At 32.5% G+C, this 6,565-nt stretch overlaps 1 protein-coding gene and 1 pseudogene across 1 annotated transcript in view; both read right to left on the reverse strand.

The window, feature by feature from the left end:
• Window positions 1-6,565, reverse strand: part of CUNH11orf88 (chromosome unknown C11orf88 homolog) — a 25,792-nt gene that overhangs the window by 3,307 nt on the left and 15,920 nt on the right. The gene's annotated exons all lie outside the window — the stretch shown is intronic.
• Window positions 1,952-2,070, reverse strand: LOC111743292 (annotated as a pseudogene).

Below are 6,565 nucleotides of genomic sequence, written 5' to 3' on the forward strand. Positions count from 1 at the left end.
AGATTTATACTTTGCATTTGTAACAATCCAGTTTTTATTCCAGAGGATGCTGCTTTACAGAATAATTTGATTTTGACGCTAAACAGAAGGTGGTTTTCTTGCTTACCTGATAACAACTTTTATTAAGGCCTTACTACATGGACTATGCTCAGGACTTTATATACATTATGTCATTGTTTTCTTATAATAACTCAGAAGTTTGAGACTACTATTATCCTGTTTTACAGATGAGGAATCTGTAAAATAGCTTACTTAAGGTTAAATAGCTTACTTAAGCTATTAGGTGGCAGAACGGGACTTGATACCATCCGTATTTGACAACAAAGCCCAAGCTATTGACCACCACACCAAATTAAATAGTAATTAAGATGCAAAATCAGCAAGCTCAAACAGCATACCACCACCTAAGTCCACGACAACAGGGTGCTTCTTAGTAGCTTGCACGTGGAACAAAGCCTTATTCTCTCATCTTTCCTGTGTTTTAGATATCAAGACATGTACATTCTTAGGTAAGTTTTCCTAAATGTAAAAAACTAATTTAGTGCAGACACAACGACTTATAAAGATACAGACTATATAAAAAGAGGCAGATGTCAGTACAATTTTTTTCATAAAATCCAGTTTTGTTCATGTTTCGGAGATAACCAGGTAGAAAATTACATTCAGAGTATTTGAAAACAAAAGAAAAACCTGAGGATCTGACAAATAAAACTTGTGGCTTCAAATGGCCAAATAAAATGAAAGAAGTTCTGTTTAGATCAAGGCTAGAAGCAAGAAATAACCAAGAATAGACATAGATTTGTTATAGCCAGGTAAAATTCTAAGTCATCCTTCATCCATTCCAATTTATTGAGCACAGTACTATTTTCCCAGGGCTGCTGTAACAAAATGTCATAACTGGGTGGCTTAAAACAACAGATATTTATTATCTCACAGTTCTGGAGGATAGAAGTCCAAAATGAAGATGTTGGCAGGGCCATGCTCCCTGTGAAAACTGTAGAGGAATCCTTCCTTGCCTCTTTCTACTTTCTGGTTTTTGCCTGCAATCGGTGGCATTCCTTGGCTTGCAGCTGTATAACTCCAAACTTTGTCTTTATTGTCACATTGCTTTCTCCATGTGTTTCTGTCTTCACATGGCTATCTTATAAGGACATCAGTCATATTGGATTAGGGGCCCACCTCACTCCAGTATTAAGTTCTTAACTAACTTCATCTACGAAGACTATTTCCAAATAAGGTCATATTTCAAGATACTGGGAGTTAGGACTTCAACATACCTTTTTTTGGAGGGACACATTTCAATTCGCAATGAGCACCTATGATATCACATTACTGTGCAAAGGGCTGAACAAAAAACAAATCCCGCCAGCAAAGTGATTACAGACTTGTGGAGAAAAAGACAAGTAAGTAGTTTCAAAGGCACTACAATAGGGTTATTATAGAATGCAATTAGAGGACTGAAGATAGATCCTTAATTCTGACTATAGTGTGTATCTATCTGTTGGGGGAGACTCAGAGAAGATGTCCCAGAGGTGCTATCCAAGGTTAGACCTGAAAGTGGTAGTCACCAGATAACAGTAGAGACAAAATGGGGAAGAAAGCTTTTGCAGCAGAGGAAATAGGGTGTGCAGAGCTCTAGAGGCTGCTGTATTGCTAAGTGATTCCTCAAGATGATTCTTTAGTCCTGATGCCTGCAAGAGAAGCTGCAAACCTCAGGCATGCTACATTAAGATACATGAGAGGAAAAGCCCATGCTGGGGGCAGTAGTCAGCAACTGGGCCAGGTACACTGGTGCCTTGGCTTTGCATCATTCTGTTTAAGTCATATTAATCTTGCCTTTCATGAGCCTACAATTTTTTTTTTTTTTTTTTTTAGGTGAGGTAACCATTGGTTGACCTCACAGATTGCAAGGACCCTGTCAGTTTACAATCCCTTATTTTTAAAATTTTTACCCCTACAGCACCTGGTCTTCCTAGGTGGCCTCCCATCCAAGTCCTAACCAGGCCCGATCCTGCTTAGCTTCCAAGATCAGACGGGATCAGGCTTATTCAGGGTAGCATGGCTGTAGACTACAAAATTTTTATTTTATTTATTTTGGGAAAAGATTTTTCTTTTTACTTGAATATTAGGCATCATATATCACAGATATTGAAAGAAAAAAGTTTAGGGTATTTTTAAAACGAAATATCATAATACCTGTCAATTTGCTATGGATTGAATAAAATTATGTCTGTAGATAAAAACCTAGGATATTTTCAATGTAGGTATTCAATATTAGTTTTATTTTCAATTTTTCCTTTACACATGTAACTGATTAGAACCAATTGCTCCCCTAAGTGATTACACAGCACTTGATACATTTATTACAGTATTGATCGTACTTTCCTTGCTTTATCTCACAGTTGCTACTGTGTCTCTTTCAGAATCTTACTCATCTTTTTATCCTTCCTTAGAGCTTAGCAGTGCCTCATATATTATAGTCAATGAATTTTTGTTCAATTGAATTGATTGAGTCATGATGTATGAATGAAATCATTATACTGTTTAATAGGCAACTATTAGCCTAAGCAAAAAAAAAAGTTTTAGAAAGTGAAATTAAACAGGAGTAAGTTTAGTTTTTAAAATTCACTATGTGATTATCTTCTGGGCAACTATTGGGTAGTTATGTTTTTATAATGCTTATAATATAAAAATAGACAAATGTTTAGTTACAAGATTCTAGAGTAATAGAATTAAAAAACTTATTCTTTTTTATTTTTATTTCAGGTCCTTTTTTATTATAATGGATTTTAGTGCCTAATAAGTTTATAATATAATGCACCAAAAACAAAGCCACATTGGTTCTCATCTATATGGAAGGTTGTTGTGAAACTGGAAAAAATATAAACATTGCTTAACATAATACATGTCATATGGTAGATATTTAATAAATGGTAGCTATTATATTATTTATGGTGATGATGATGAGAGAAAATTTTTCTTTCAGTACTTTCTAAATTTGGAAGAGCGGAAAAAGAAGAAAAAGATGGATTGCCCACCTTCAGGCATGGAAGATTTCTGAAGATTCAATCTCTGACCTATGGGTGAGTTGGTGAATAGAGTTAGAAGGAAGAAAAGAGAAATAAGGAGAGATATCTAAGATATTATTTGCCCTGAATTATGCAGTGAAATTCCTTCGTTCACAAATTCTCCAGTATATTATAAACTTTTTCCTCAGTTAATCTTTAGGTGGAAAAAGTTTTTGATACACACTAGACTTTAAAAGAAAGGTTTTTTCTTCTTAAAATCTTGTTTTCATATGAAAAATGCATTTCTTCCTTGTATTATGGTTAAAATTTTTACTAAAACATTAATCAAAAATAACATATGGTAATATTTATTTCTCTGATTACCTATCTACATTACCAAAAGAAATTTTCTCTTGACTATTATAGTATAAAAGTTGAATTACTGAATCTAATCGTAAGAATATTTTAGAGGAGTATTACATTGATTCCAAAATCAGTTATTTGCTTATTTACTTGGCAACCATCCCAACACATCTAGACTCTAGAAACTCTTGAAACCAGAATGGTATAGTAGTTAATTGAGCACTCTGGCTCCACTGTCAGATGGACCCAGGCTCAAACTGTCTTTACTGTATTTTAGCTGTGTGACTTTGAAAAAGTCACTTACTGCTTCAGCTTCAGCTTCCTAACTGCAATAGACTAATTATAATGCTTCTCAGGCAGAATTGTTCTGAGGATTAATAAGAATGTACGCAAAGGACTTATAGTTTATATGTTATATAGTTAGGTCTCAAAAATATTATCATATAGTGAGGGGATGAGATAGTCTGAAAGGAAAAAAAAAATGAAGAAAACAGACTAAAAAGCACTGGGAGAAATATATTAATTCAAATGGAAATTTAAAAAAATGCTGCATTCTTTCCATTGAATATAAGTACAATATATGCTTATGGCACAAACCCCAGAAAAGGTGAAAAAAAGCACATAAAGGAAGATAATATTTATACAAATCCATTGCTGAATCTTAGTATAAGTTTGAAATTTTAAAACATGTAAAACTTTTAGAACATTAAGGAAGCTGCAAAATAAATAATCTAAGGATTTAAAAATAATGCATCAAAGGAAGAAAGGCAGCTAGGGAAGTAGTGGGCTAGTTTAATGATCATAACACAAAAAGCATGTTCAGTGATGAAAAGAAGAGCACAGTTCAATAAAAAAAATAAATAGAGACATGGAGGTAAAAATGAGCTTAAAGATGTTTAAAGATTGTGATAAGCTTGTCTTGACTTGGATAAGATGTGTATTTTGGGGAATAGAGGTATAAAGGGTAGGATAGTTGAATGGCATCAGATTGAGCATTCTGACATAAAGATAGCCCTGTTTAAACTCAATTTAGTAGAAGATAGGAATTATGTTTCTGACTTCAATATAATTAAATTAGAAATAAAAAACAAATAATAAGATTTCTTACATTTTAAAATTAAAAAGCACACTTCAAAATAACTCATCAAATTATAAATAAAAATATAAATTTAAAAATACTTAAAATGCTATAATAATGAAAATACTATATAGCTTATGAGATATAACTAAAATAATATTTTGAGAGATATTTATAGCTTTAAATGATTATATTAGAAAAGAAATAAGATGGGAAATTAAGAAACAAGCAAAAGGGAAAGAAGTTAGAAGGAAAATAACCCAAAATTGAAGGGAGAAGTAATAAACATCAATAAGTAATAATACAAAAAACAAAAATATAATAGAGGTCAAGTGTTGTTTTTTTGAAATAACTCTTAAAATAGATAATCTTTTGGTATAATTACTTAAGAAAAAGATACAAATGATTAGAAATGAAAGGAGTAATAACTGGAGCTACAGCAGAGATTAAAAAGATGATTAAAAAATACTATGAATCCTTTACATCAATAAATTTGAAAATGTAGGAAAAATGGATGATTTTCTAGAAAAAAATAACTTACTAAACCATTTTAAGAAATAAAAAACAGGCCCATCCATTTACTCAAACACAAAAACAAAATAAACAAGCAAACAAAACTTTATTACTTATGCAGATTAGGGGCATATAATTATTTCAACTAATTTTAGTCAGCATTTAGCTCATCAGTTGGGTTTGCTTTGGACTGACTTGGGTCTACTTGCTGTGCTTCTTACCATTTCTAATAGTTAGCATTCTGTAAGTTAGCATTTATACTAGAGTCTTTTTCTAAGTTTCTAAGAACTGTTGTAATGGGTATGTGTAGTTGAAAATACTCCTTTAACATTTGATTTTTGACAGGGTTCTGGTTGAGAACCATTGGTCCAGACTTTCAGAACCTTTATGACATTCACCTCTTAATCTACACTTGTAGGGAGAGGAATCATGATACATTTAATTACTTTTTATTTACGTGCAAGAGTTAGATTAACTTGGCCCACACATTTTTGTTCCATAGTTGAAATTTCAAAACATTTCTTCAGTGCTAATTTTTATTTTTGCAGTTGATAAATAAAGAAGATTAAGGGAAAATATCATGAGGGTCAGTTTAACAATATGAACAAGCCAATCTTGATCATGTCTCTTAACCAGGATGCCGATACTTGGGTGACCATATCTCTAGTATTTAGTTATCACCCTTCGAGATTTACCACTTTAGTCAAAGCATTTAATTTAATAATAAAGCTTATTTGTACCTGCAAAAATTTTATTTTTAAATTATGGGTTAAAAAGGGAGGGACCATAGAGAAGATAAAAATAATCTTTCATTGAGAAACTATTGGTTATTAGGCCTGTGTGATGGATGACTCGTTTAATCTTCCCAATACAATGAGGCAGATGATATTATTATTCCCTCTTTACAGATAGAAGGAATTCAACCACATAAAAATTAACGGGTTTCCTCAGGGTCACTTAAATAACTGGTAACTGGCCTTCCCAGTTCTGTTTGACTTCATATCCTATGCTCCTTTTGCTATACTGCTTCAAACACATACTAGAGATTTTAGTACACCTATACCTACACACACACACACTGACAGAATGGTTTCTTCATTCAATCTTCATTCTGAAAATAAAGGATTAATTAGGATTACCCATGGTGAAGAAGATAAATGCAGTCTCTGCTCTCACAGAAAAATTTATATTCTAGTAGAAAATGTGTGCTATGGGAGCATACAGCAGAGAGAGCTAATCCAGTTTAGGGTCAGCTTTGTTCAAAGTTAATTTACTTATTTTATGGTATCATGTAGCACTTTGCAAAAAGTGGTTCAAAGGTAAAGAATAGTCCTCAACAAAAAATTAGCTAACTGAATTCAGCAATACATAAAAAAGATCATACACCATGATCAAGTAGGATTTATTCTTGGGGTGCGAGTTTGGTTCAATATCTGCAAATCAATGTGATATACCACATAAACAAGAGAAAGATAAAAATCAAATGATTATATCAGCAGATGCAGAAAAAGAACTTGACAAAATCCAGCACCCATTTATTATATAAACTCTCAGCAAAGTGGGAATAGAAGGAACATACCTCAATCTAATAAAGGCCATATAT

This window comes from Pteropus vampyrus, unplaced genomic scaffold, assembly GCF_000151845.1.
Source record: "Pteropus vampyrus isolate Shadow unplaced genomic scaffold, Pvam_2.0 Scaffold110, whole genome shotgun sequence".
Lineage (NCBI taxonomy): Eukaryota > Metazoa > Chordata > Mammalia > Chiroptera > Pteropodidae > Pteropus > Pteropus vampyrus.